We start from the raw sequence: 23,610 nt of genomic DNA, 5'->3' as shown, positions 1-23,610 counted from the left end.
CCTCTTTAGAAAGTCGATTTGCAATATGGTTATGCTCCCTATACACATGCCTACGAGATACATTACCAAAAGTAGTTTTAATACATTGCAGCTCCTTAGCTAATGGAAGCATAAGCTAGTTGTGACACCTTTGGACTCTAGAAAACCAATTAATCACAAGCATGGAGTCCATGAAAACTTGAAGCGATACACATCCTTTTTCTTTTACAAAGAGCAGTAAAAGATTAAAAACCATAAGTTCTACAAAGTTATTTGAACCTTGTCCCAGACCCATATCCATTGAGAAATAATGATAACAAAAAATGTAGAGGATATCCCCTCCCCCACAGATTTTATCCTGTCCTTGAGATGCACCATCAAAAAAATCCTAGAGGATATTTTTGACAATCTCTTCCTTAGTGATTATTCTCGAGTCACGGACTTGAGATTTTTTTGGAATATTTACAAATATTGCAAGGCTTTGAGAATTAGTATGGTCTAAACAAGAAGGGGAGTCCTAAAAAATTCTCATATTCCTTGCAAGCCAAATGCCGCAACACAAATTCATAGGCACTACTATGTAATTTCTCATTGCATTATTCCCTAACCATAATCTTCAAGTCTCCAGTATATTGTTTCCATACCAAAAGGTTGAAAACGAAAGTTGTCTTTTGCATATATCCCAAACCTACTTTACTTTGTGAAAGGACATTCAATGAAAAGGTTGTTGAATAGACTCAAAATTTACTCTTACACCATATAGTACCTTCAAATTTCCTTTTTGCAAGTTGTCCCAAGTTGGAACCTTATTTTTTAGAAGATGCCACATAAAGAGTTGGTATTTGGCTAGGCATTTGATCTTCCACAAAGGTTTCCACCACCAGGTTAGGTCTCCTTCCATTCTGTCAACAATAAGATGAAGGGGGAATGGACCCAGACCAATTGATCTAGGTGGCTCTAGAGACACACACAGGGTAAAGAGGATTTATGGAAAATCAAAAATCAAAGTAATCAGAATGCTTTCAAACATGGACCAGAGCGTAGATCTTGTCATCCTGATCGCAACGGTGCAAACGGTTCGTCGATCCGAGCTCATATGAGGGAGAACGAGCGAGACAAAGTTTTGGTCAAAGTTGGGTTGTGGGCCGGGTTTAAGTGTCCTACAATTTGATTGACCCTGGGGCATGAAACCTAGGTCCCGAAAGTAGGCGAATTTGTTGGATCGTCGATTTATCTAATACCCCTATCTTAGACAAAATCAAAAAATGCCCTATTTAATAAAAAAATAAAAATATATATAAATGAGGTGGCGGGTCACCACCCCTGCCACCCCCAAACTATATTACAAAAACAAAATTTAATTATTTAAAGGGCTGACGGGCCATGACCCCCGCCGGCCCAACCGCAACCATATAACAAAATTGTATTAAAAAAAAAAGACCAACGGGCCTTGACCCCCGCCGGTCTAACCGAACCCTCTAGTCAACCACATATACATTAAACGTTATTAAAGGGGTGGGCGGGCCACCTCTAGTGGACCCGGCCCACACCCCAATGCAGATGCAATACATTAAATGTGAGGCCGACGGGGATTGAACCCACCCAGCCCACATGGGCCGGCCCCCACCGAGCAGCCCCATATGGTGCATACACCAACCAACCTCCGCGCTAATTAAAACACAACACCATCATTAATGCGGCCCCATGAACCATCACCTCCACCTTTTAACGTGCCACAACGACCCCAAAAAATATATATATATATATATATATATATATATATATATTTCACGGTTTTTTTTAAAACAAAATGTGTATTAATATGGAGGGGTCGGAGTTTGACCACCCAACCTCCTCCTTATAACTCGGGCTTTATACTAATCCGCCCAACCACCTCTTTGTAATATTCACCCAAAAACTTCACTATAAAACCTTCATTTCGTCATTGTGCCCAGGAAGAGGAGAGCACATTTTTTGAGACATATGTTTTTAATTAATTTTTGCAGGTGGAACCATGAGCCCAGAGAAAAGGTAGGCAGAACCATGATTAAGCCAAATTCTCAGGAGGGCAAAATTTTGCCAGTGTCCAAATTGGACAAATTTTATGTTGATCTTACACCTCTTAGCAATACGAACCTGATGGCGTAGTCAGAATTTTGATCTGAGCAGAAAATCTTCAAATGACCCGAAGGAGGGAATCTTTGAGGAATCTAGGGGGAATCTAAAAGATTCCTTAAGCCCCAGATTTTCACTTTCTTAGAATTCAGAAATTTGACAGTCGATTCTACACTATTCAACGCCACAAATCTGATGGTGCATTCAAATTTTCCATTTGATCATTTTATTTTTTGACCACTTTTCAAAGTGGAGTGCAGGTGTCAGCATTCATGTGCGGGCAGTCATTTCCATGCGATTCGACACCACGAGATTGATGGTACAACTAGCTTCAACATTTTGACATCCTTTTCTTCAGATGGCCCTAGGATGTGAGGTATATACAGTGTTCGTGTACTTATTTTTTCTATGAGATGCATTGTGCTGCATAGATCCCTGATTGATGTTTGATGTGGGATCTTGTTTTCTTACTTGTTTCATGATTCCTTCTTGATGTGACGCAGAATCATCTATGGGATGTACTTATTGTCCTGATTCGTCATGTTTTGTTTGAGATCCCTTTATTGTTATGATGGGATACTCATGTGTCACCATGTATGTTTGCATTGAGATCCCTTTTATGCCACGCTGGTGTGATGCTCATCATCATCATGCATGAGTTTCAGTCATATTGATAGAAGTCCTTTTTGGATGAGAGTTCTTGCAGCAGAACATCTCTTGGAGCCACTCCTGCATGAGGGCATTTTCCTAGTATGATAGCGATGTCACCACCTATGTACATCATCACTATTGACAGCACTTAATGCAGCGGCCTACACCATCTTGACACCAGGGCCTGGAGACGTAGGCCCTCCTAAACGAACTCTGTTATCAACATCTTGTTATTTTACGTTGCTGATGATTGTCATGTTCCTTATTCTTTACAACATGCATATGTGTTCAATTATGCTTTTTTAAATGCAATTATAATCACGTCATGAAAGTAAAAGATATTGGTTAAATATGGGAGTTGAATCAACTCAGATCAAGTTTGGTATCAGAGCGGTCTTTGCATGGATGTGCATTGCAACCGTAAACAATGGAATGTGCAGCGACAGAGGATGAAAAACCGATGTACAAGACCATACTCAAAATTTCCCAAAGGGTGGAAATAATTTATGAAGCCCTACAAAAAGAGACAGAGGAAAAGGATTGATTGTAGCTTCAGTTGCGAGCCACGGAAGAGGTCGTGGAAGAACTGAAGCACAATAACCAAAACCTTCAAACAGAGAACGTTGAATTGAAGATGCATCTACAAGAAGAGAAAGAGGAAAAACAAAGTTTGCTACAACAGCAGTAAGATAAGGACAAGGCCTTGGAAAAGCTGTAGCGTAACCCATGTGAGGTAAAAAGTAATTCTCTAAATTCATGTGTGTCCTGATGATGATTTCACTGTTTTTTAAAATCATACCATAGGAATTGGCTCCAAACTATTGAAGAAAATGGGGTATGAAGGAAAAGGCTTGGGCATTAAAGGGCAAGACATTGTCAACCCCATCAAAGTAGAGGAATTACCCCGTCAGGTAGGACTTGGGTATGTCAGGAAGGAAGTTGGGGAATGCGCCGCGACAACAAGCGAACCACCAACAACAAATGATGAGAAGCCCTCATCAGTTCTTTCCAAATTGACGGAGGAGGTAAAATATGTTGATTTCCTTTCGATTTCATCTTCACATAGTATGATTTTTGTTGGAGATGTGGAGATACCAATTATAGGGACAAACATGAGGCTTCTTACCAGGGTGAGGTATAAGGAGGAAAAGAACTTGGTGTTAATAACCAAGGCATAACTCAACCATTGGAGGTTGTGCAGAGACCTCGATTTGCAGGCTTGGGATACACCGAAGGAGAATGCTTGAAGGTGGAAAATTCTTCCAAGACATCGTCAAAATCGTCAAGGAAAGAGAATGATGGGAACACATCCCCATCATCCCATGACAGATCCCATTGCAGGGAAAGAGCTAAGGCAAGCTCTCATCGCCATACTTACATCAGAGACGGCAAGGAAAGGTATAACCAGTTTCGATATTCGAATGTTCATTTCGATTATAATCATGTTGTTAATGATGGACGTAAAACATGGCATTGAAAAACATGTACCTTTTGTGGATTACATAACCATACATTTTCTAAGTGTTGGAAAAGAATAGCAGCACCCAAAAGGAGGCATGAAAGACCCTCTCAACAGCAGGTAAAGAAACATGTTAAGCAGATCTGGAGGAAGAAGATGTATTGCAGTCATTGCGATAGAAGTGGCCATCAAAGAGCCACTTGTTGGAGGCTCCATCCAGAGCAGCGTCTTAAAGACAAAGCGTTGATGCATGAACTAGGTGAAACAATTGTTCAAAAAGCAAAACCACCACATCCAGATAACCCATTCACAGCGATCAGTGAAAATTGGTTTCTAGATATGTTAGCTTGTCATGGTCGTGCTTTTGTAAATCATTTGTTGCATTTTAAAATGTAAAAGTGATGATGTGTTTTCCATCACCTATTAAGCAGCAATGATGTATGGTCTTATTTTGTGAAAGTGATGTCGTGTTTCCATCACTTGTCAAAGCAAAAATAGTGTTTGGCCTTGTTTTCATAGCTGGGGTATTGTTTCCATTTTGATGTAAACTTGACCCTCGAGTATGTGTTATAAAATCATGGCAAGTGTGGGATGCTTGGGTCATTAGTTGGTCATGAAAGTCATGCATGTAATTTGCAAAAATTATGTACTACATGTTGCGGAGGTTGCAGGTGTCAACTCATCACTTAAGGCTCTGAAGGACAAGTGTGAAGGAGATGGAAGCGAGACCTTTCAGGATGCTTGTGATGTCGATAAGGTACAAAGAAGTTGCATATTATTTTTCATGCTTTTGGAGGACCAAAAGCTCCTCAGTGGGGAGGATTGATCCAGGTGGCTCCAGAGACACACACAGGACAAAGAGGGCTTATGGAAGCTCAAAAATAAAAGTAATCAGAATGCTTTCGAACTAATACCAAAGCGTAGATCTTGTCGTCCTGATCGCAACGATACGAATGGTTCGTTGATTTGAGCTCGTATGAGGGAGAACGAGCTAGTGAAAGTTGGATTGTGGGCCAAGTTTAAGTGTCCTACAATTTGATCTACCTTAGGGCATGAAACCTAGCTCCCAAAAGCAAATGAATTTGTTGGATCGTTAATTTGTCTAATATCCCCTATATTAGACAAAATCAAAAAATGCCATATTTAATAGAAAAATTATATATATGAGGTGGCGGGCCACCTCATATACGTTAAATGTTATTAAAGGGGTGGGTGGGCCACCTCTGGTTGACCCGATCCACACCCCAACGCAAATGCCATACATTAAATGTGAGGCTAACGGGGATTGAACCTGCCCGGCCCAAGTCAGTCGTCCCCCACCGGGCGGCCCCATATGGTGCGTACACCAACCAACCTCTGCACTATTTAAAACACAACACCACCATTAATGCAGCCCTATGAACCATCACCTCTGCCTTTTAACGCGCCACAACAACCCCGAAATATATATATATAGATATCTATCTATATATATATATAGAGAGAGAGAGAGATATATTGTAGTTTTTTTAAAATGAAATGTGTATTAATATGGAGGGGTCGAAGTTTGACCACCCGACCTCCTCCTTATAACTCGGGCTTTATACCAATCCGCCCAACCACCTCTTTGTAATATTTGCCCACAAAATTCACTATAAAACTTTCATATTTTCAGTGCGCCTAAAAAGAGGAGAGCACATTTTTCGAGACACATATATTTTTAATTAATTTTTGTAGGTGGAACCATAAGCCCATAGAAAAACGCAGGGGGAACCATGATTGAGCCAAATTCTCAAGAGGGTGAAATTTTGCCAGTGTCCAAATTGGATAAATTTTATATCGATCTTACACCTCTCAGCGACACGAACCTGATGGTGCAGTTAGAATTTTTATCTGAGCAAAAAATCTTTAGATGACCCAGATGAGGGAATCTTTGAGGAATCTAGGAGGAATCTAAAATATTCCTTAAGCCCCAGATTTTCACTTTCTCAGAATTCAGAAATTTGACAATTGATTCTACACTATTCGACGCCACAAATCTGATGGTGTATTCAGATTTTCCATTTGATCATTTTATTTTTTGACCACTTTTCAAAGTGGAGTGCAAGTATCAGCATTCATGTGCGAGTAGTCATTTCCATGCGATTCGACGTCGTGAGATTGATGGTACGGCCAGCTTCATCAGTTTGACATATTTTTCTTCAAAAGGCTCTAGGATGTGAGGTATATACAGTGCGTTCGTGTACTTCTTTTTGTTGTGAGATGCATTGTGTTGCATAGATCCCTGATTGATGTTTAATGTGGGATCTTGTTTTCTTACTTGTTTGATGATTCCTGCTTGATGTGATGTGGAATCATCTGTGGGATGTACTTGTTGTCCAGATTCGTCATGTTTTGTTTGAGATCCATTTGTTGTTATGATGGGATACTCATGTGTCGCCATGTATGTTTGCATTGTGATCCCTTTTATGCCATGTTGGCGAGATTCTCATCATCATCATGCATGAGTTTAGGTCATACTGATAGGAGTCCTTTTTGGATGAGAGTTCCTGCAGTGGAACATCTCTTGGAACCACTCCTGTGTGAGGGCATTTTCCTTGTATGATAGCAACTTAACCACCTATGTACATCATCATTATTGACAGCACTTAATGCAGCGGCCTACACCATCTTGACACCGGGGCCCGGAGACGTAGTCCCTCCTAGACAAACTCCATTATCAACGTCTTGTTATTGTATGTTTCTGATCATTGTCATGTTCCTTCTTCTTTACAGCATGCATATGTGTTCAATTATGATTTTTTAAAAGCAATTCTAATCATATCACGAAAGTAAAAGATCTTGGTTAAATCCGGGGGTTGAGTCAACTCAGATCACCAATTCATTTGCTCTATATGTTAACTGAACATGGGCCATGTTCAAATATTTTGTATATGCTCACCACTCATTTTAAAGATCTGCTTTAACACCCAACTGCTCTACTAATTTCCAACCCTATGCATGGATGGTAGTGGTCCCTAATTACCAGCCAAATTAAGATAAAAAGTGTCATATTTGTTAATAATTTCGCTACGAAATTGTGGTAGCTTGAATTATGCCTCACCACAATTTGACCATGTACTAATACCCACCCGCAACTTCAGCTCGTTCCCAACGCACAACACACGCCCTTCTTTTGTGAGGGGGAAGGAAGCAATCATTGCTTTCCCGATAGCTAACATATTGTTTCAGCCCTTGGATGGGAGTCTCAGCCACTCTTCAATGGAATAAGGATGGATATATTTAGAGTGAACTGCATCAGTCCATAGGTTGTGAGTAGTCAGTAAATGTCATCCAACCTTTGTTGCTAAGGCTTTTGCAAGCAGAGGTAAAAATATTTAGCCCACGTCCACCCCATTCTTTAGGAACTATGGTTTCATCCCACTTTACTGAAGGCATAACAAAATGATCCTTAGACCCCACCCAAAGGAATCTTAGGCACACCTTTCACATCTTCTCTAGAATGTCCTTTGGGACCCATGTGAGGCTCATCCAGTAGATAAGGATTGCTTCCAAGACTGATTTAATGAGCACCAGTCTCCCTACTCAAGATAACCATCTCACACTCCAAGATTTCAATCATTGCAGCAAGTTTTGCTAATAACCAAAACCAATCCTCTTTCCTGTAATCATTAGGTTTCAAATGGAAACCCAAATACTTTAAACCATTACCAAAAGGGGTGGAATTTAAATACAACAAATTTTGAGCAAACTAAAACTCCATCTCATCCAACGTATGACTCATCAAAGATGATTTTGTGATATAGATTTCCATGCATGTGGCTCTTTTGAAGAAGGACAAATCCTGTTATAGAAAATTCAGTGCCTTTCTCGAGCCATCATAGAAAACTAGGATGTCATTGAAAAATAGTAAATGAGTGATTACCATATTCTTGGCCACCACAATGCCCCAAAACAACCCTTTATGCCTAGCATCTGATAAAAGTTGACTGAGACCTTCGGCCACAAGGAGGAATGAAAAGGGATAAAGGGGGCAACCTTGGCATAGCCCTTTTTGAGCATGAAAGAAAGGGGAAACAAAGTCATTGATCATAACAACAAATGAAGTAGAAGAGAGACAACTCATGACCTAGGTGATGAAAGGCACGTCAAAATCTATGTGTGTTAAAAGGAGGCAAAGATAGATCCAACTCACACAATCATAAACTTTTGAAAGGTCGATACTCATAATGATGCCTTTAAGTTTCTTTGTCTTAAGACTATGAAGGCCTTCCTATGCCACCTTGATTGCCTCATGAATCTGACGACCTTCCAAAAAACCAAATTATTCCCTGAAAATGTCTCTCGAGAAAATAGGTTGTATTCGTCGAGCAATGATTTTTGCAATGATATTATAAATGCATTACAAAGAAAGGTAAGCCTAAATCCATAATGCATTACAAAGAAAAGTAAGCCTAAAGGCATTAAAGTGTAATGTCCGCTAATAATAATATAAATAATAAATAATATAATATAATATTAAAATATAAGTAAATAAATAATAAATAAGAAACAATAAAGAAAAGATAATAATATAAAATAAATAATAAAAATAAAGAAAAGATAATAATAGTAAATAAATAATAAAAAGAATATTATAATAATAAATAAATAAATAATATATATATAAACTGTAAAAATAGTAAAAATAAATAAAGTTAACAAAAAGTAAAAATGAATAAAATAAGAAAGAGTTAAATTAAAAAAACTATAAAAATAGTAAAAGTAAGTAAAGTTAACAAAAATAAAAATGAATCAAATAAGAAAGACTTAAATTAAAAGAAATATTATATTAAGTAAAATTTTAAATAAAGAAATAAAAGTCGCATGTTGACACATGGAATGTGTGCATGTAGATCATTTTCCATTTTTAGTCTATATAATGGACGATAAGGAAGATGAGATTCATTCATTCCTTCATCCATTCTCTTGAGAAAAAAGTGTTGTGAGACAAAGGATTCCCTAGCAGTGATACATTGATTGAGAGCTCGGGGGTGGTCAGTTGTAGAAAGACTATGTGCAGCTGAGCCTACGGTTAGGTGGAGAGTCGTCTTAAAAACTTTGTTATGGCTAGCGATATACAAATAGTGGTCAACTCCGAAATCACAAGGAATATCATCACTACAGGTAAGTTGTATATGCTTATGTTTTTTGAAAAATTATGCTAATTAATTGAATGATTGTCTATTAATTATAAATCTCATAATTGATAGAATTAATGTATGTTTTAATTTGGGATTATTCTATATGGTATCAGAGCTTAGGATCACACACTTAAGTTTTATGAACATTTTAATATAAAAAACTTCAATTCTTTTTCAAATTTCGTTTCGAATAAAATAATAAAGAAAACTTCATTAAAGCTTTTTTTCCAATATTAATACGGCAAAATGGTGATCTAAATAGGTCAAAAGATATCTTAATAAAGTTTGTTTTCATGAAATAAATGGGTCAAAAGATATCTTAATAAAGCCTACCTTCATGACGTGAAAAGCTTTGGTATGAGGTAAACAATGACTTTTAGGGCCGCAGGTTTTTTTTGTAATACAAAATTTATAATTTGTAATTCTCTTACACAATATGTATGGGGGAGGTATTTTAAATATAAATATGTGTGGTAGCTTAAATTTAAATTATATTTATATAAATTCATTATGGCTATTTTTTTAATAAATTAGATAAATTTTAAATAAAAAAGAGAGATTTAAATTAATTAAATATATATATATTCATTTTGATAAAATATTTTATTAAATCGAACATATTTATTTATATGTGAACTATACATTATTTATATTATAAAAGAAATAATAAAGGAATTAAGAAATAAACGTGCCCATAGATTAAGCTCGTAGGGGTTTGGTTTTGTGGTCAGCGAATGGTCTGCTAAGTCGTTGGTGTTGTTGTCCAGGTCACGGGTTCAAGTCTCGTCTTACCCTGAGGGGCCGTTCCTTGTGGGCTGGGTGGTTCCTCCTGGCTGTTATAGTGGCAGTCAGTGGGATTCGACCCCTTGTAGCGCAAGTACGATACCACCACCGTCGTCGATTCAGCTGGATATCAAAAAAAAAACATGCCCATAGATTATAGCATTAAAATGATACTTTGAAATACAACTTAAGTGTTTATTATCATTAAACACTTGGGGTTGCAAGCTACTTTTTAATTAAATGTAAAAATATTACTTGTAATGCCTTCATGTAGAAATAAATATAAGTGTTTGTGTATTATTTATGTTGGTATTAGTGATTTTTTATAGATAGTTGTTTTAGTTTTTATTAGTTTTGAAAATATTTAGAGTATTATAAAATTAGTGGTTATTAATAAATTATGGTTATGTTTTAAAGTTGGTTTGAATTACAATTTAATGGTAGAATTTACAATTTAATACTTAATTATTATGTTTTGAAATGTAAATTAGTAATAAAGTTTATAAATATATAAATTTATATTATTTAATTTTGTAAGTTTGAATTAAATTAATAGTATTGTGATTATATGGTTATTTATTTTGTCGAAATGTGCTATTTTGTGGAAGAGTGAATTTTGTTATGTAATGTTGTATTAGATAATTGTAATATTGGAAGTGATATGGAATTCAAACTTGATTCAATACAGGGGAGATCATGGCTCCTAAGTGTCGATGACAAACTCAAATCACTCATGAAGTGGAAACCCCACCTCTCATCACTACAGAGATTGGAAACCCAGTTGAGCAAGCTATATTACACTCCCTTGGGGAAATGACAAATATCTTTAAGGATTGTGTCACAAGCCAAGGTCAAGGTCAAAGAAATGATCAAGTTCAAGGAGGGGAGTTGGAACAAAAATAGAGACAAGACTTAAATTATCAGTTGTCGAAGATAGAAAAACAAACCTAAATATTATGAAAGAAGTTCAAAATTCCATATTACCAGAGTTCACGAGTCGAGATGGGGGTTCAATAGCATAAGCTTGGGTAATCGGCCTCAAGAGAGCACTTAGCTTCAAGGGAAAAGGCCCAAATAAGAATGAGTCTACTAAAAGGAGAAGCTTTATTATGGTGGGTAAATGAAGAAATGAAGATGCAAGTCACACCATTGCAAGTTACTTGGGAAATGTTTGAGGAAGCCTTCAGAACCAGGTACCTATCAAAGGAATACAAACACCAACAAATTTGGGCTTTCCATGCAATGCGACAGAATGGTAGATCTATAGAAGATTATGAAGTTGAATTCTATGTGTTGGTCCATCATGTGGACTATATGGCAGATGATAAACGTCAAGCTGAAAGATTCTTGCATGGGCTTGATCCTTTGGTTCGAGCGGAAGTCATCATGTTGAAACCCACCACTATGGCATCAACCACTAGTTTATCCAAACAAGTCTTAAGGACAATAAATATGAAAAAGAAAATGATGACTGATGGAAATACAAAGAAGGAAAACCCTGAGGTGAGGGTAAATAGATCAGGGGGCACCCATATGGATTCCAAGGAAGACGAAACATTATTGCCCGAATTGCTAATGCAACTTTTCGGTTGCCTCCAGGAGGATGTAGGGGTCAGCCCTACTTGAGAAGAACTAATGGTGGGGGTAGAGGATTTAGTGGCCAAGGATAGGGATAAAGTGAGAATTGAGGTCAAGCAGAATGTTGGGAATGTGGAATTCCACATTATAGAAGGTATTGTTCGAGGTATCAAGAAGAGATTAAACAACATGGACATAAAGAAAAAGGAGGAATACCACATAACCTACATTGAATTCATGCCTCCATAAACCATCGCAAGGCTGAGCACCAAGCCACAATTGTGGAGTCCACAATTAATTTTTTTTAATCAATCCAAGTGCTAGTGATAGTTTTATTTCTCCTTTAGCACTACTTAGATGTGGATCGACAGCTCATGATAAAAGTAAATTTAGAATGGTATAAATGGCATCAGGCTCTCAGCAATCAGTAGGATCACTGGTAAAGGATTGCATTGTTAACATTGGGGGATGTGACACCAAGATGAACCTGTATAGCATGACTCTGGGGACTTATGACTTAATTGTAGGAATGGATTGGCTTGAATCTCATCAAGCTATAATGGATTGCTATAATAAGACAATTCTCTTCAAAAATGACCAGGGAGAACCCACAGTAATCGAGGGAATTAAATGTGATGTTACGTTGTGCCTCATATCAACCAAGAAGGTTAATAAGTGTATGAGGAAAGGATGGAAGATTTATGCATTAGAGATGGTTCATGTCGATGGGATGTGTTGCACCAGCGACTTTCCGAATTTGCAGTTGTAATTCCTCCAGAGCTACCAGGCTTGCCTCCTGTTCGAGAAATTGAATTTTCCATTTCCTTGAAACTGGGAACAGAACCCATATCCAAAACACCTTATCAAATGATTTCCCCACAACTTAAGGAGTTGAGTATAAAACTTAAAGAACTGCTTGATCAAGGATTCATATGACCTAGTGTATCACCTTGGGGTGAGCCCATGATATTTGTGAAGAAAAAGGATGGAACTATTAGGTTATGCATTAATTACCAAGATGTAAATAAGGCCACCATCCAAAATAGCCCATGCCTTGCATATATGACCTCTTTTACCAACTAAAAGGATCTTAAGTATTTTCCAAGATACACTTACGGTCATGTTATTGTCAACTAAGAATCAAAGTGGAGGACATACCTAAGACAACATTCAGAACATGATATGGACACTATGAGTTTATTGTTGTGCCATTTTGTTTGACTAATGCCTCGACAACCTTCATGAACATGACGAATAGTGTTTTCCACAAATGTATGGACCATTTTGTTCAAGTGTTCTTGGATGACATCCTCATTTATTCCCACAATAAGAAGGAGCGTTAAGAGCACCTAAGGTTGATACTTCAATGCCTTAAAGAACATAAGCTATATGGGAAACTTACTAAGTGTTCTTTATTTTAGAAGGAAATTTAATATCTAATCCATACCATTAGAGGGAAAGGCATTACAGTGGATCATAGCAAGATTGAAACTATAATGGATTGGCCTACTACTAAGAATGTCAAAGAAGTACGCAGATTTATGGGGTTGGATGGATATTATAAAAGATTTGTAGAAGGATTCTCACTGATATCCAATCCCATCACAAAACTACAAAGGAAAGGGGTTAAGTTTGAATGGACAAGTGAGTGTGGGAGAGCATTTAATGAGGTAAAACGATGATTAACAACTGCCCCAATATTAAAGGTGTCTGACATGGACAAGGACTTTCGTGTATGCACGGATGCATCAGGACAAGGAATAGGTGTAGTCTTGGTGTAGGATGGAGGGGTTATTGCTTATGCTTAACGTAAACTCAAGATCCATGAAATCAATTATGCCACACATGATCTGGAATCAGCTGCAGTTGTAATGGCCTTAAAACTATGGAGACATTATCAGATGGGGTGACAGTTTGAACTAAGAACAGATCATAAAAGTCTTGAGCATATCTTCACCTAAAAGGACCTTAATGCTCGAAAACAACGTTGCAGTGAGCTATTTAGAGAATATGATTTTAGGATATGCTACATCAAGGGAAAAGAAAATAAGGTTGTAGATGCTTTAAGAAGGAGACCCAGAGTTCATTATAGAAATTCTGCAAATTTTCTACAAATCTACCTCTGAGATCTCTGTAGAAAATTTGACTATAGATTAACCTGATTATGCAATATAACTAAAGCAAAATACTTAATCTACTTCTACAATCAAACTTGCGGAAGCTTAATAGATTTGAGAAAGATCAAGTGGAACACATATAACAGAGAAGAAGAATCAATACACATGAAACACAGAAGAATACTTTCGAGAAAGCCTTAGCTAAAAACCCCACTATCTGTTATCATACAAGGTGGAAATACATCAATATTACACAAAGCTTTAGCTCCCACAGCTAACCAACTCTCAGTACAATCCTCCTGGATGCTCACAGGCAAACAAGGCTTCTCACAAACCTTCTCCTCTGCCCTCCAAGCCTCCTATTTCCTTGCGTTGTTTCTCCTGGGTGATCCTACTGTTACCAAGTGTAACATTGATCTCACACCCTGTAAAACTGCACAATCCTCAAGGAACCTTGTTCCTTCTGCATGGATGAGTTTCCTTTATAGGAAAATTCCTCCAACTGATAGTACAATGTCCCTATCTTTAATCTCAACTAGGTCTTTGTCTGAACTGACATGCATGAGTTATTTATGAGAGAATCTTCAGTTATCTGGAGCACACTAGTTTGATGCATGCATGCATTAACTAATTGAACTCACAATTAGTTCCTCAAATTATTTAGAACTAATTTAACTGGACTTAACTCACTTCACTGAGCTCACTAATTACAACTCAAATACAACTCATCCTTATCTCCTTAACTAAGGGATAATCTCCTTAATTTAAGGGATAAATGTTGCATGACTTCACAAAGACTTCTAGCTTGAATTTCTCCAACTAATTAACTCAAGATGAATTAATTAATTATTTTTCAAGCAGCTGGTGAGACTAAATTCGAATTTTAATTCAAGGACAAATTAAAATTGGAATATACTAGATGTTATTTTTAGCATTTCTATTTTCAGCATTTCTTATTTCTATTCTCAACACTCCCTCTCAACAAGAAATGAATTCAACTCGATCTCGATCCTGAACCTTTGGAATGTTTTGCATGCAACACTTCTCTCTAGTGTTGTTGCTCCAGCAACTCCAAAAAAAAAAAGACAAACAAACAAACAAACAAACAAAAAAACAAAAACAAAAAACATCTAACCTGAATCAGTATGATGCCTCTGTCATCAAAGTCTCCGACTATTATTGCCTCTGTCGACTGAAAACTCTGTGCTTCTACTAACTCAGCCTTTCTGCACTGTTGTCAATCCTTCTCTACACTCTTCAGTATATGACTGCTCTAGCCTCTGTCACTTTGATCTCAGATTGCATCAATCCCACTGATTCCTCCTGCTACTATGTACTTTGGGCTCACATAGCAAGGTACGATCCATGAGATAAACCTCTCAACGAACCCTGCCCAATTTCAGCCTTCTTGGGACTATCACTTCACATCGCCCCACCTCACACCTGGAGGTATGGCTGCATGTGATCCCTCTGCCCACTTGGCTCAAAATTTCCCCCTATTGGAGGTCTCTACATGAGTGGATGCCTCCACTCTATCTCCTCTCAGCATCTCCAATTATGGCTCCTCCACAATTGTCTGAGACTTCTTCTGGGGTTGCATGTTGAGAGGTAATTTACTATCCCTCTCAACCACTAAGTCTCTAACATTGGCCTTGCTCCTCAAGGCTTTGCATGCATCTTGAACCTCAAGAGCATACAAGTTTTGTACCTGTGAATCGATCTATTTCACCTATCCCGTGGTGATGTGTCTAAGGAAAACCTTTCCCTTACTGAAGACGACATCATAGCCTTTTTCCTCCAACATCGCGATTGATACCAAGTTCTTCTTCAGTCCAGGCACATACTTCACATCTGTCAAAGTGACAAGAGCTCCATGCTCCCTCCGAAAAGCAACCGTGTCCACTCCTGAAACACTGTACCTTTCATCGTCACCCATCTCTATGAGTATCTTGAGGTCTTTCTCCTCCAAGGTACTGAATAAAATTTTATCGTCGATCATGTGGAATGAGGCTCCACTATCAAGAAACCAACCACAACCCATCATCGATGACACCATGCATGCAATGAGGGTGAAGTCCATTTTGAACTGAGAGGCTAATGCCTCACCTTCCGATCCTTCCGAGGATCCCTTCTTGGACTTCTTCGATGGGAAATTAGTCTCATAATGTCCCATCTTGATTTTTTATTTTTATTTTTATTTTTTATTTTTTTTATTTTTTTTTTAAGTATGATATGAATTCGATTTGCACCTGCAACCCCGAACTTCAAACTTAGAATTCTCTACTTCATATATTGTTCACTGCTCTGATAAACTCAACTCCGATACCATGTAGAAATTCTGCAAATTTTGTACAAATCTACCTCTAAGATATCTGTAGAAAATCTAACTTTAGATTAACCTGATTATGCAATATAACTAAAGTAAAATACTTAATCTACTTCTACAATCAAACTTGCGGAAGCTTAATAGATTTGAGCAAGATCAAGTGGAACACATATAACAAAGAAGAAGAATCAATACACATGAAACATAGAAGAATACTCTGGGGAAAGCCTCAAAAACCCCGCTATCTGTATTATCATACAAGGTGGAAATGCATCAAGATTACACAAAGCTTTAGCTCCCACAGCTAACCAACTCTCGGTACAATCCTCCTAGATGCTCACAGGTAAACAAGGCTTCTCACAAACTTTCCCCTCTGCCCTCTAACCCTCCTATTTCCTTGTGTTGTTTCTCCTGGGTGATCCTACTGTTACCAAGTGTAACACTGATCACTCACACTAACCTCACACCCTGTAAAACTACACAATCCTCAAGGAACCTTGTTCCTTCTGCATGGATGAGTTTCCTTTATAGGAAAATTCCTCCAACTGATAGTACAATGTCCATGTCTTTAATCTCAACTGGGTCTTTGTCTGCACTGACATGCATGAGTTATTTGTGAGAGAATCTTCAGTTATCTGGAGTACACTAGTTTGATGCATGCATGCATTAACTAACTAAACTCACAATTAGTTCCTCAAACTGTTTGGAACTAATTTAACTGGACTTAACTCAATTAACTAAGCTAACTAATTACAACTCAAATACAACTCATCCTTATCTCCTTAACTAAGGGATAATCTCCTTAATTTAAGGGATAACTGTTGCATGACTTCACAAAGACTCCTAGCTTGAATTTCTCCAACTAATTAACTCAAGATGAATTGATTAATTATTTTCAAGAAGCTGGTGAGACTAAATTTGAATTTGAATTCTCAATTTTAATTCAAGGAAAAATTAAAATTAGAATATACTGAATGTTATTTTTAGCATTTCTTGTTGCTATTCTCAACATTCATTCAATACTAACATTGAAGATTGGCTTGAGAAGTTGGATTCTAAACCACTTAATAGGGGACCAACAATACCAAAAAATAAAATTTGCCTTACAAGCGGGAGTACCTGTGGCATCCAAATGGGATGGATACACCTTACAAAATGTTGGATTGCTACGATATAAAGGTAAGATGTATGTGTCGGTTGATGATGAACTTTAAGAATTAATAATGAAGGAAGCCCACCAAGCTCCATATGTTGCACATCTAGGGGTCCAGAAAATGTATGCAGATTTAAAATAACTATTTGTAACACCCCCTCCTCCTAGGTCTACCCAAGCTACTGACCAGTCGGGGTAAACATGCGAAGAGAGAAGTCAGTATAAGGGATTAAACTTCCTTAGTGACCTTAAGGAAATGGAATCGACAGAGCACCTTAAACAAACCCATCCACATCAACAACACACCCTCAGTAGACATGTTAGCCACTTAGACATCATGTCCCTGAGTCCCATTGATTTTTTAAGCCTTTCAACCCCTGTTCGCTCTCATGTTATAGGTAAGACATCGTCCAAAATCCAAAGTCACTCTCATAGGCCTATGTGTCAGCGTCCCTAGACTCTTTTAGCAAACCTGTGCAAGCGTCCCTAGGATTTGAGCCACGTTTCTAGCCCAGAATCTCGGCCTCTGCCCAGAACTTTTTATAACCTTCAGAATCCATCAAAGACATGATGATAATATAAAGAAATCAAAAATCAACCTCAGGACTAGGCCTGAGCATCCCCAACTAGGACCGACCTTCTGTCAAACACTTGGCATCAATGCAACCTATAGGTCTAGGATACAAGACAGAGCATAAATGACTTAAAGCACTTACGAAACATAACCAGAACGATAATTGCCTTCTCCATTGAACTATTATAACCTCCATTAGGTATTGCATCCATCCTCTTAACAATTACAAGTAAATACATTAAATGACCATGACATGAACCAATCATATAACCATGTTATAACCAACATAAAACCATATAAATATTATAGATATGGTGGCCATTAAATCCACATATAAACAAGTGAAAAAGGAAGAGAACTTAGCTTTTATTAATCATAGGCAAATCTGATCAGGTTCTAGACTTCCACATACCACCCTACCATAGACATGGCTAAACCAAATCTCTCTTTTAACCAGTCACTCTCGTGCCATATTCGAAGCATGAATGTGGGGTCTCATATAACAACCAATCCAAGAACAACCAAGGGAATCCAGAGGTTAAACCACCTCCACCCTCATCAAACTGTGTTCGCACCAAAACTGGTGCTCCAATCACAACCGAACCGAACTTGGAATGTCATCCAGAATCCATCACTATCCTTGAGGAATTTTTTGTCTCCTTGTCTCTCAGGCTTTACTGCAATCCAATCTCGGGTCACTAGGCCCTAAACCGAGACCACTCTCTCAGGCTTTACCACACTCCAAACCCGGATCACTAGGCCCTAAACCAAGACTTCTCCCTCATTCTTTACCGAGTATCCTGCCAAAATAGTCAAGGGGTTCCTAGGCCTTTGGGAATGAAATTTGAGACAACCTCTGCCCCAGGTTCTGAAATCCATCTGGCAAACTAAAGCTCAAAAACGAGATAAACATCTCAACATACCATGGCATCCGAAAAAAGTCAAGGCTAGGTTGTAAACCACTGTCATAACCCGGCAAAACCATGATACCGACAACAATAGAACCATACACCAACATGCAAGGCCATACATGTCCAAACCAGCGAGGAAATCACACATGCAAAAGGTTACCTACAAGTATTCTTGTTGAAGCTGCTTGCTCCTGCTTTCCTTTCCTTGATACTTACTTTCCTTCCTTTCCCTTTGCTTGTTTTTCCTTCCTTGCCCCAAAGCTAGAGTGCTCCAAGAAAACTCTAAGTGACCAAGAGTGAGAGAGGGAGAGAATAATGAGAGAGCTCCAAACTTGAACTAACAAAAGGTTACCAACTGATCCTCAGAAGCCTTTTTATTAATGAAGCCTATGATTTATTCATTTTCCATTATTTTCCTTCAATTTCCTCCTCACATGCAACCTTTCACCTTACTTTTCTCCTATTTTCCTTTATTTTCATAAATAAATGTGTCAAAAACGCCTCGTTTTTTCTTTTAATTCCTTTGCCAATTTCCTTAGCCAAAAACACATCTAGTGATGCCCACTAGGATATCTTTGCCCAACATTCAACTTGGAATAAGTGTCCCTTAACTGTGGTCTTATTTTGCCTTTATTAACTTTTATTACATGAACTTTTCACCAGGGATGTTACATAACCCTCCCCCTTGGGGAACATCATCCTCGGTGTTAAACCACACCATGACCTCAGCAAAACCATTGAAAAGAAAACATACTGCCCATGGATCTTTATAACTTAGCTCGTTGCAGTATTTACAATGAAAGACCTGCTCAAAAGCAAGACAACATGACAAGATAACAACCATAATAACATGATACCCATACCACTTATTGGAGCTTTATAACTTAGCTCATGGTGGTATTTACATCCATATACATATACATACACATACCAAAACATCAACAAAACATATACCAACATCAAACCAAAACTTCTTTGCCTCAACCGACAAACAATGAAGGATACAGGGCCCGCATCTGATCTGCCATCTCCCATGTAGCTTCTTCAGGCCCAAAGTTCTTCACTACACTTTAACTTTCTCTATCGCTTTGTTCCTGAGCTTGAGATTTCTCTGTTGCAATATGCATTAAGGCTCCAGTTGGAACTCTCCTTCTTGCTCCACCTGCAATACAGACCAATCTATAACATGATCAACATCCTTTATATACTGCTTAAGAAATGAAATATGGAAAACATCATGGAATTTCACTGTTGGAAGAAATGCAACTCGATATTCCACTGGTCCAATCCTCTCAAGGATCTCGAAAGGCCCGCAATATCGTGGTGCCAACTTGGCACATGAACCAATCCTCAAAGATATTTTCTTGGGCTTGATGTGCAAATACACATGCTCCCCAATCTGAAACTCCTTAAACACCCTGTGCTGATCCACATAACTCTTCTATCTATCTTGTGTTTCCTTTAGATTCTTCTTTATAACCTACATTTCCTGCTCCATGTCTGCCAACATATCTGGTCCAATAAGTACCCTGTTCACTGGATCACTCCAGTTGATGGGAGTGTTACAACTCTGCCCATATAATGCCTCGAAAGGACTCATCCTCAATGAATCTTGATAACCATTGTTGTATGCGAACTCAACCAATGGAAGATACTCCTCCCATTTCCTTTGTTGGTGCATCACGTACATCCTCAACATATCCTCCAAGATCTTGTTGACCCTCTTTGTCTGTCCATCTGTCTGCGGATGATAAGTTGTATTGAAGGCCAACTTTGTACCCAAGCCTGTAAAAAGCTCCTTCCAAAACTTGGAAGTGAACTTTGCATCTCTTTCCAACACAATCTTCTTCAGCACACCATGAAATCTCATTATTTCTCTGATGAACATCGGTGCTACCTCACTGGCTGAATATGTAGTCTTTACTGGAATGAAGTGAGCTACCTTGCTCAACCTTTCAACCACGACCATAATAGAATCATGTTGCCTCGCTAGGCTCGAAAGACCTGTAATTAAGTCCATGGAAATGACCTCCCATCTCCATCTCGAAATCACTATAGGTTGTAGTAAACCACTTGGATGCTTACATTTTGGCTTTACCTGTTGACAATCTAAACATCTAGCCACGAACTCCGCCACTTCCTTCTTCAGATTCGGTCAATAGTAGAACGTATTCACCTCCGTCAACATCTTTTGGTATCCTGGATGACCCGAGTATGGCTTGGTGTGAAACTCCCTTAAGATAAGCTTCTTGAGCCCACTGCAATTCGACACATAGATCTTGTCTCTAAACCTCACCAAACCATTTGTTGAGAGATGATAATCTACATCCCAATTACCTGTACCTGTACCTTGCTATAACATGTACATGATATCCATGTACTTGTCATCCCGTTGTCCTGCTTGCAAGATCCTATCGTGTAACTTTGTCCCATAAGATATCATAGCTTCTATATGATTTACATGTACCTTCCTGCTAAGAGAATCTACAACCCGATTCTCCTCCCTTTGATGTATCTGATCTTGAAGTCGAACTCACTAAGGGTGGCCAACCATCTAGGTTTCCTAGCATTTAGATTCGACTGGTCAAATAAATACTTCAACCCACTATGATCGTTCATCAATGTAAACCTCCTGCCAAGTAGATAATGCCTCCACATCTTCAATGCATGTATACTCGTTGCTAGCTCAAGATCATGCGTTGGATAGTTTTGCTCATGCTCATTCAGTTTTCGTGACTCACAACACACTACATGTCCTTCTTGCATGAGAACTCCACCAAGTCCTCTATTGCAAGTATCTGTACACACTAAAAACTCCTTTTCTGGATCTGCAATCTTTAGCACTGGTGGATGTGTCAACAAATGCTTAAGTTGCTCAAAACTAGCCTCACATTCTTCTGTCCATTCGAACTTCTTACCTTTTTGCTACAATGATGTGATAGGATATGTAATGTGTGAGAACTTCCTGATGAACCTCCTATAGTAACCTATCAATCCCATAAATGATCTCACCTCATCCACATTCTTAGGAGCTTCCCACTCCATGATAGCCCTTATCTTTTCTGGATCCACTGCTATGTCATCCTTGGAGACAACATGCCCCAAGTAATGTACCTCAGTCTGAAAGAAGGTGCACTTTCTAAGTTTAGCATATAGTTGGTGCTCTCTTAGCAATTTCAACATTGTTGCTAAATACTCAACAAGTTCTTCCTCATTCTTAGAATATACCAGTATGTCATTAATGAATACAATAACAAACTTGTCCAGATAAGGACGCAACACATTATTCATCAAACACATAAATGTAGTTGTAGCATTAGTTAAGCCAAATGGAACAACAAAAACTCATAATGCCCATACCTGGTCCTGAGCGCAGTCTTGAAGATATCCTCTTCCTTGATGCGTACCTGATGGTATCCTGATCTCAAGTTGATCTTAGATAACATTGTTGCTCCCTTCAACTGATCGAAAAAATCATCAATCCATGACAAAGGGAACACGTTCTTCATCGTTACTTTGTTCAGTTCCCTGTAGTCAATGCACAATCTAAGAGTACCATATTTCTTCTTCATGAACAACATTGGTGCGCCCCAAGGTGATACACTTGGCCTAATGTATCCGTTGTCTAACATTTCCTCCAGCTGCAACTTTAACTCAAGCAACTCAGATGTGCTCCTCCTGTAAGGTGCCTTTAATGTTGTAGCTTCCCCTGGAACCAACTCAATAGAAAAGTCTACCTCCCTGTGAGGTGGCAACTATGTAATGCCCTCTAGGAATTCCTCTGAAACTGCTACAAAACTGGGTACTTTCTCAACACATCAGTATCCTCAACCTCCTTACCATTGTCACTAGAAATGTGTACTGCAAACATCACATAACCTTTTCTACAACTAAGCTTAGCCTGCATGGCGGTAATCATCCTCATTGATGTAAGATTCTTCTTTCCCTGCAAATTCCTCTTTTCCCCACTATCATCCACACACTCAATGGCCTTGTCAAAGCAATCCACTTTGGTTCTGTGAAGGTATAGCCAATCCATACCCAAAAGCATATTATACGATCCCAATGGAAATACATTCAAATGTGTTGTTGTAGGCATACCATTTAACTCAAATGCACAAGCTCTTACCCAATGGTGAACTCGCTTTTTTGTACCTGTAGCCAATTGTACCAACCAAGATTCTGCATGCACTTCTTTTCTCAAACCACACTTATCCACCAAGTCAGGATTAATATAACTATAGTTAGATCTAGGATCAATCAAAATAGAAACAACTTGATCACAAAGCTTATCATCCATCTCAATGATCGATGCTTGATGATCCGCCTACCTATTGTCCACAGCTGCATAGATTCGAGGAATGTTATGACCAACATCACCAACTATATGCGCCTACTAAGCATTATAGATCTGGGGTCTACTACCACTCTGATATTGTGGACAATCCCTCTTATGATGATCCTTACCACATATCCAACACTGCAATGGTTCCCTACCATTGCCTCTAGCTTGTTGCTCTCCACATCCCTTCTCAACTGTATTGAATCTCTTGTAAGGAACTGCATTTTCTTTCTCACTTGCATCTTGAATTCTTCCTCTCTTTGGTGGCCATTTTCCTTTAGATTTCTCATTTCTTTTCAAGTCATGCTTAGGCTCAACTTTGCACTTTGATCACTCATAACAATGTTTCAACTTTCGGATGGCCTCCTCCAACGATCTAGGCTCATCGAACTCAATCCGGTCTCTGTATGCAACTAGCATTTCATTGATGAATCTCTTAACCTTGGCCTTTTCCTCCTTT

The sequence above is a fragment of the Pinus tabuliformis genome, chromosome 9 (genome assembly GCF_031772625.1).
Source record: "Pinus tabuliformis cultivar Carrire ecotype Pingquan chromosome 9, CPIR1, whole genome shotgun sequence".
Taxonomy (NCBI): domain Eukaryota; kingdom Viridiplantae; phylum Streptophyta; class Pinopsida; order Pinales; family Pinaceae; genus Pinus; species Pinus tabuliformis.
This window is presented reverse-complemented; position numbering follows the sequence as displayed.